This window comes from Benincasa hispida, chromosome 11 (assembly GCF_027475165.1).
Source record: "Benincasa hispida cultivar pf3 chromosome 11, pf3_genome.v1.1, whole genome shotgun sequence".
NCBI lineage: Eukaryota > Viridiplantae > Streptophyta > Magnoliopsida > Cucurbitales > Cucurbitaceae > Benincasa > Benincasa hispida.
Window position 1 is genome coordinate 55771410 of NC_143488.1, and position 9265 is coordinate 55780674.

Below are 9265 nucleotides of genomic sequence, written 5' to 3' on the forward strand. Positions count from 1 at the left end.
CTTCGCCTTAAAGATAAAAGAAAATTATGGACAAGGCTAAATTCTAAAGAAATTTATCTATGTCTCCGAACTCCTTTTCTGAAGGATGCTGTTTATATTTATAGAGCTTCGGGGTGAAGGTGGCTTCTTTCTTATGACTGCACAAATGGGATGGCTTTAATTCCCCTGATCGATGTGCCAAATATTTGTCACCAAAAAACTGAATGTACTTGTTATCGTTAGTGGTGGTCAACTTAGTTCGGATTCTACTGTTATCAGCTTTCTATCCTATCGCGATTAATTAGCCTTTCACCCAGATGCGCCCACCAAGTTGTGCTGACCAAATTGCGGTAATCCTTCTTGAGAAAATGTTTGCAAGCAAAATCATTGTAAAGCCTTGCAGTGAAGTTGCGCTCGACTGATGATTTCCTGTGATCGCAATTTCCGCCTTGCGTCATCGTATATTCTACACAAAATACAAAAATCAACTGTTCCTATGCGATGAACACATGCGATCATAATATTATGAATCTGATGCTTTTTGGACGCAATTTAACATGCTTCATTAATGCAATCCAACATTGTTTAAGAACTTAGCACTATGATAATGAGCATTTCTACCCGTTATCACACCCCCAAATTTAAACAATGTTTGTCCTAAAGCATAAGCTAAAGATTTCTTTTAGCAAATCGACCGCAATGTTCTTTTCCTAGATTTCTCAAGGATACTTCGTTCAAATCCTATATACCAAAATTTCCTTAAGTCTTATTCAAGTCTCTTCTCAAAATATTTCTAAAACCTAGGGATTGCAAGCTTAACCTTCAAAAGGACTTTATTAATTTCCGGAACATCGCATGATTTATTTCAAAAAGAAAATTTTCCACCGGGGTGTCAAATGATTTTATCCTTGCATATTTCTTGATATTATTATTCTTTTTCTGACCTTGCGCTGATCCAAGTGTCTTGCCTTCATTTTGGCTTGCCTCCACATGTGTCATGCGGACATCTGACTACGAGCAATGCGCTCTTTCTCAGACTGAACTCATGTCTACTTGGCAGTGGAGTTACAGTCATTTATTTATGCGTTGATCCTGGTGACTTACTTTTGTTTTGGCTTCCCCCATGTGTGTCATGCGGACATCCAACTACGGGTAAGTGCCTTTCTCAACTTAACTCTTATCAACATGGGTTTCCCCTTTGCGTTGACAGTGGAGTTGTTATTCTAAAAAAAAAATTCTCTTTTTTTTTCCCATCAAAGTAGCAAGGTCGAAAATAAATACTTCACCCCTAAATTTAAAATGCGGCAATGTCCTCATTGCAAAAAGATTGGAATAAGTTATGTGATGTTCTTAGAAAGCTTCGTAAAGAGAGTTTGAAAGAAAGCTAGCAAACTCTTAACTTCTAGAAATATTTCATAAGATGACTATCTTAAAGTTAAGTTGACTTTAGTATATATGAAAGAAAGAGAAGCATATTTTTCATCATTAAAATCATAATTGGCAAAGAGACATTATGCGGTAACGTACTAAATTTATCCATGGCAAATGATTGGGGTAATAAAAAAGGATGCGGTTATAAAACTTTGAAAACTAAAATGCAATGCGATAGTGCAAAATTTGAAATAAAGTTAAGGGAGAATACACCCCCAAATTTACGCCGTCGCCCACATTGTATATTAACGCATCCATCTTTGTGGCGATCTCTCTTCTTTGGATTACGGTGATGGAGTGAGATAATTTGTTGCTTCATGTAACATCTTCGCAATCCCATGCCTTAATTGTTGCAAGAAAAATAAAGAGAGGGTCAAATGATTTTAAACAAAACAATATTTTTTTTTTGAAATAAAGAACAGTGTAGAAATATAAACAAAAATAACAAGGTAATTGCGATAGTAGATAATAACTAGTATGATGAAAGTTCACGGAGTATTGATGTAGGAAAAAGGATATTCAAAAGAGTTGTGTCCCTGATGAGGTTGAATCATATAATACTCAGGGATCGCTTATTCCAAGCTGGGTTGTTTACGTCCATGGTGGTTTTTCCCATTTTTCTTTGTCCTCTGGAATCTTCACTGCCTTAATCCGGAGTTCTTTCCCATGAATGTTCATTACAATCTCCCTCTTGTGCACATCAATTTGAGCGCGACTGGTCCAAAGGAATGGTCGTCCCAATATGATGGGCGCATCTTCATCCGCTTTATAATCCAAAATGAGGAAGTCTGCCGGTAAGATGAATTTATCAATTGAGATTGCGGCATTTCTCAGCTCCTCTTCAGGATGTATTCGAGATCTGTCTACGAGCAGGAGAGTTTCTTTTGTGGGCGTGAGTATGCCAATACTTAATCATTGGAAGATATATAATGGCATTATGTTTATGCTTGCCCCAAGATCGCATATCGCTTGGCCACTATAGACCTCTCCGATGGAGCATGGTATCGTAAAGATTCCTGGGTTGCACATTTTCAGTGGGATCAAAACATTTTGTGTTGCGGCCACTGTTGCAATCTTTTCTTCCTCATTTTATTCCTCTTTCAATCTTTGCGGAGCTACTGGTGGTTGGACTTCTTCTGTCTTAAAATCTAGAGGCTTAAGGGTGGACACAACTTCAGGGTCTATTTTCTTGGGCTTTTCCAAACTATAGGTCAATGGGTCTTCGGTTGTCACTGCATTCAAATTGGTCGCAATGGGATTCTCCCCTACTTCCGCAGTCATGTTGTCACTTAGCAAGGAGACTGCTAAGCATTGTTCCTTCCCGGTACTCCCAGCATTGCGAGGGAGCTCAGTTGAGCTCGACAAACGCTCCTTGCGATCTATTTTTCAGCTCGCCCGCAATTTGTCCCATTTGAATTTCAAGATTTCTAATTGATGTAGCTTGATTCTGAAGCACTGATTTGCTTTTCTTAATGTACTGCTTGAACAAGCTTTCTAAGGACGAAGATTGTGGTGTTTGAGCACTGCTAGCTTGGCTATGTGCTGGACCATTTGTTTGCAGGAAAAATCCTGGTGGCCCTCCTTTTTGTGCCACAGGTTGAAAGCTTTGTTGTTGATTTTTCCACGCAAAATTTGGGTGATTTCGCCACCTGGGGTTATATGTATCGAAATAAGGATTATTTCTCATAAAGCATACCGACTGCGGGTTTGTTGGGCATTCTTCCATTGAGTGAGCATCTCCGCAAATGACACAACTTGCAGTTGTTTGAGCAATTGCGTTGACCTGCCCTTTCTTTGCTCCCGTGTTATTAATTATGATGCCTTGTATCAAACTCATCATCGCAATCATTTGATTTTGCAGGGAGGCAATGGCCCCGTTATTTGCGTCATTATCTTTAATTCTTAATCTCTAATCACTTTCCCCCCAATCCTCGGGATTTTTGGAAATGCAATCAAGTATACTCTTTGCCTCCTCATATGCTTTGTTGAGTAGACCACCAGCGGCTGCCGCATTGGCAGCGGTCTACGAAGAGGGATTCAGTCCTTGGTAAAAGATCTCCATCTACAGGCAATCTGGTAAGCCATTATGTGGACAGTCTCTTACCAGCCGCTTGAACCTTGCCCAGGCATCGTTGAGAGATTCGTCATCTTCTTGTTTAAAATTTGTTATTAATTTCCTTCTCTTGGCATTCTCGATTGGTGGGAAATACTTGTTTATAAACTTTTCTACCACCTACTCCCACGAAGTTATCTTTCCCGGTTTAAGAGAATATGCCTATTTCCTTGCCTGATCACACAAAGAAAATGGAAACAAAGTTAGGCGAACTTCCTCGGTAGAGATATTTGGGAACACAAAAGTGTTACAGATCTCTATGAAGCTCCGGAGGTGGGTGTGCGAGTCTTCGCCACGCCGTCCCCCAAACTGCCTAGTGGCCTGGATCATCTACAATTATCAACTTCATTTCAAACCTCGATTCATCTAATGTTCGATCTCATGATTCCTGGAGAGAAATCATAGAGGTTGGGTGACGCATAATCCCGAATGGGTCTATTGCGATCATTCTCCAGAAGGATGGGGTTGACCATAATATTGTTCGTGTTCGCGACCCTTTCTGCCAGTTGCTCCACCATTCTTGGTGTTCTCTCTTGTTGTTGGCGGTTGTCTCTTAGTCTACGTCCGAATGTCCTCTCAATCTCTGGGTTGTAATTCACTAGAGATTGAGAGTTGGCAAAGAAATCAGAAAAATTATCATTAGCACACTATTTTTCCGAAGTCCCTGGCAACAACGCCAAAAACTTGATGCTTGATTTTATCAAGTGGATTATGGATGATATGCGATGGTGAATTTGCGTTGAGTACTCAAGTTTCCTCAGCGGAATCCAAGTGTAAATTCCACTGAGTTTCTTGGTAAGTTCAGGGTCGAGCTGCTCAGATGATATGTGATGGTGAATTTTTGGGTACTTCTGTTCAGATACCTTCTCTAAACTTGTCCATCTGTATCGAGTTTCTCGGATACCTTCTCAGCTGTCCTTCGGTATTGCGTTTCCAGTATAACTAGTCATAAATGACTTTCTTTTTAAAGCATGTAAAGCATAATGCATAGAAAACATGTCTTTAAAGATACTAACGCATGCTGGGTGTATTTAAACACACATAAATAGCTTTTCGTAAACTTTTCATACATGCATGCGTTTAAAACATAACTCATGGTTTGCTTGGAAATTACTTTGTAAAACTAGCTGGCATGAGAATAATCTTTCTTTAAAACATGGTTTCTTTAAAACATTTTAAATTTTTAGTCAAATATTTTAGTCATTCACCTCGATCGTCTAGGAACTTTTCTCTTTAGAAATTCTTTGTTTACCTCGGGCTCCCTTTTGAACCCCTAAAATCCAAATTCAATTTAAAGCTCAAATTACTTATAGTTCTAAGAATTATCCCATGATACTTCCTTCTGTAAACATTCTCTATAATGTCTTAGGAAGCTTACCTTAAAACCAGCTTAGAACTCCTCGTGGTTTGGCCGGAATCACACAATTTTCTAGACTGGCCCAAGCTTATCCGACAGCTTGACCCTTCTATCTTTTCCTCAGTTTCTAGCCCGATCCTTTGGAGCTTCTTCTCCGGCAGCCCTACCCTGAAAACTAGACTCGTGGAGCTTTTAGATGGCTTTGGAATCACTCCAAACCACGAGTATACTGGGAGAACTCTTCGTCCTAAGTTGATGCTATTTCTAGACTTCACTGTTTAACTGCATCTCCTCTTGAAGTTTTATGACCAATGCATAGATTTTCAATCAACACATAGTTTAATCAGGTTTCACGCTCTTCTTAATGTCTTTTGAATTGTGATCTGAAAAGAAGTCCTTGGCCATATTTATAGGCATCAAAAACTCTCCAAGGTTGACACCTCCTACTTGGTCGCATGTCCAAGTGTCTTTTCCCCACACTATCAACGCAACCTTCAATCACCGCAAACTAAGGTGTCTGCCTCTTCATTAGCCAACAAAAAATGCTCAATTTTGCATGTCCTCTTATGCGTCTACCTCATTTGCTTAAGGCTTAAGATTTCTTCCCAACAAGTCACGTGTCCGGATGACGACCTTGCATGCGTCTATCCAATCTCATATGCGGTCATCTAACCACAAATGTGTCCATCAAAATGCCGCAACCTTCCTATGTCCGGACACCATCAATCGACGCATGCGTCCATTCAATCTTCCCTTGTGCATCTAATTGACGCAACTTGGTCACATATGCTAGATGCTCGCAAAGCTCATCTTTGGCCGCATATCCTTCTCTTTTGCATGGCTTACCTTTGCTCTATGTGCTCAACTAGGATAATGACTAACACTCTTTCGACGCATACTACTAGCTTGTCCTATGTGCCCACAAGCCCTCAGATGTCCAACGCATAGCACATCACCAACGCATAGTGTTGCCACATACCGTCGCGTAGCACTATCGCATCCATCACTGCATGCCATTGCATCCGTCATGTAGCATCGTCGCATGCCATCACGTAGCACTACCTCGTCCATCGCCGCATGCCTTCCATCACCCCATGCCTCGCACCACATCACCGTATGCCCTCGCACCGCATCACCGTATACTATCAACGTATTTTCTTCGGCCGCATACACGCATACCATCTTGTCCAACATCCAGCGCCCTTAGATGCGCAACTTAAAGTTGTCGCATGTGTTGTTCTAACCTCTCAAGGCATTGGCTGCCGCATGCATTTCTCTTGGCCACACTTTGGCTTCCTTCAACGCCCCAAATAACCTCTAAATGATCAAGGCCAATGCATGGACAACACTTAGTCAATTTTCTTGCTTCCAACGCATGGGTTATACTTAGCCAATTTTTCCAAGTTTTTCCCAAGAGTCAAGCTTTCAAATCCATATTTTTCTTCTAATTTTTCACCCTTTTCTCTACCATTACACATTAGTTTCCACATCAACCTACTCACCATACTGGTCTTAGTAAGGAACATACTCAAGTAGAGAAATTAGAGTTCAGGGTTCACATTTACCTCCCCCTTAGGAAAATTTCATCCTCGAAATTTTGCTACAAGCCCGTCAATTAAACTACTGTGGATACTTGTTTCTGATTTGCTCTTCGGCTTCCCATGTTGCTTCTTCCGTGCTATGGTTCCACCATATTACCTTTACCAATGGGATTGTCTTATTCCTTAAGACTTGTTCTTTTCTGTCAAGAATGTCTACTGATTCTTCTTCGTAAGACAAATTCTCTTTCAACTGCACTGGTTGCTCACAACACATGGGTAGAATCTGGCACATACTTTCTAAGCATTGCCACATGGAACACATCATGGATACGAGATAACTCTAGAGGTAAGTCCAACCTATATGCCATTGGGCCAACTCTTTCTATTATCTCGTAAGGGTCCAATATATCTCGGGCTTAATTTCCCTTTTCTACCAAACCTGAGTATTCTTTTCCACGGAGATAATTTAAGAAATACTTTATCACCAACTTCAAATTTCAATTCTCTTCTCCGCTTATCGACATAACTCTTTTGCCTGTCTCGAGCTGTCTTAAGATTATCTCTTATAATCTTAACACTGTCTGATGTCTGCTGCACAAGTTCTGAACCTTGTAATTTCTTTTCACCGACTTCATTCCAACATATCGGAGTTCTACATGGTCTTTCGTATAGTGCCTCATAAGATGCCATTCCGATACTCGAATGGTAACTGTTGTTATATGAAAATTTGATCAACGACAGATGCGTATCCCAACTACCTTTGAACTGCAATACACATGCTCTTAGCATGTCCTCTAGTGTCTGAATGGTCCGCTCAGAATGACCATCCGTCTGTGGATGAAAAGCTGTACTGAAATATAACTTGGTACCCATAGCTTTCTATAAGCTAGGCCAAAACTTCGATGTAAACCTTGAATCTCGATCTGATACAATCAAAATTGGAGCCCCAAACTGACTCGCAATTCGATCAACATACAACTTAGCTAATTGGTCTAGGGTAAAAGTAACTTTAACAGGTAAAAACTTAGTTGTCTTTGTCAATCTATCCACAATTACCCATATACCATCATAACTCATTGGTATCCTAGGTAACCCAAATAGAAAATCCATCATAACATGCTCCTATTTCCACTCTGGTATTGGGAGTGGATTAAGCAATCCTACTGGCCTCTATCTTTCTGGCTTAACTTGTTGACACACTAACCACCTGTCAACATACTCTGTTATTTCTATTTTCATACCGGGCCACCAGTACGACCTCTTTAATGTTTTGTACATCTTTATACTGCTTGGATGCATAGCATAAGCCAAACTATGTGCTTCTTTCAGAATAGCCTGTTTAAGTGCTAAGTTATTAGGTACACATACCTACCTTCTTTTAATAGCACTTTGTCTACTCTTAACTGGTAGTCCGTCCTCAAACCTTTACCTACTTCTTCAGCTAACTTCTGAAGATCAGAATCTTTTAGTTGTTCACGTATAATATCTTCTACAAGAGTAGGACGTACTTGAAATGAAGCTAGTAAACCACCTGTTTGACCAACTGATAATGCTGCCTTAGCATTATACAACTCATGTATCAGTGCACCTTTCACTGAACAGATAGTAGCTCTAGCTGATATGGTCTTTCAACTTAGAGTATCAACTACCACGTTTACTTTACTTGGGTGGTAATCAATTGTACAGTCATAATCTTTGATCAACTCGATCCATCTTCTCTGTCTCAAGTTTAGCTCCTTCTGATCAAAGATATACTTCAGACTTTTATAATCAATGAGTATATGACAACGCTCACTAAACAGGTAATGTCTCCACAACTTTAGAGTTAACACAACTACTGTTAACTCTAAATCGTGCGTAGGGTAGTTACATTCATGCTTCTTTAACTGACGAGAAACATATGCTACTACCTTTCCTTCCTGCATCAGCACACATCCTAACCCTTGTTGGGATGCATCACAATAAACCTCAAACTCTTTATCCGATGTAGGTAAGTTAACACTGGTGCTGATACTAACCTGTGTTTCAACTCTTGAAAATTGTGCTTGCATTCTGGTGACCACTCAAACTTTGCATCTTTTCTGGTAGAGTTTGTCAATGGCAGAGCTATCTTAGAAAAGCCCTCCACGAATCTCCTGTAATAACCTGATAAACCCAGAAAACTGTGTACTTCTGTTACATTCATGGGTTGTTCCCAGTCGACTATTGCTTCTATCTTTTGGGAATCTATGCTAACTCCGTCCGCTGAAACTATATGCCCAAGGAATACAACTTGGTTTAACCAAAAATCACACTTACTAAACTTGGCATATAACTTCTTTTCCCTTAGCATTTGCAACACCATCCTCAGATGTTCTTTGTGCTTTTCTGCAGTACTAGAATATACTTGTATATCATCTATGAAAACTATCACAAATTGATCCAGATAAAGATGAAATATCCTATTCATCAAGTTCATAAATACCACAGGAGCATTCGTTATTCCAAACGGCATTACTAGGAACTCATAATGTCCATACCTAGTTCTGAATGCAGTCTTTGGAACATCTGTGTCTTTCACCCTCAACTGGTGATAACCTAATCTGAAATCTATCTTAGAAAACACCGTGGCTCCCTTTAACTTATTAAAGAGATCATCTATACGAGGCAATGGGTACTTATTCTTAATGGTCACCTTATTCAATTGTCTATAGTCTATACATAATCTAAGAGTATCGTCTTTCTTCTTGACAAACAAGACTGGTGCTCTTCAAAGCGACAGACTGGGTCTAATGTACCTCTTATCCACAATTTCCTGTAATTGAACTTTTAACTCCTTCAGTTCTGTTGGTGCCATACTATATG

At 39.9% G+C, this 9265-nt stretch overlaps 1 non-coding gene across 1 annotated transcript; it reads left to right on the forward strand.

The window, feature by feature from the left end:
- The first annotated feature begins 3488 nt into the window (after positions 1–3488).
- LOC120092321 (small nucleolar RNA R71) lies at positions 3489–3595 on the forward strand. Its single transcript, XR_005486027.2, has one exon. It is a non-coding gene; the product is annotated as a small nucleolar RNA R71 (small nucleolar RNA).
- The last annotated feature ends 5670 nt before the right edge of the window (positions 3596–9265 follow it).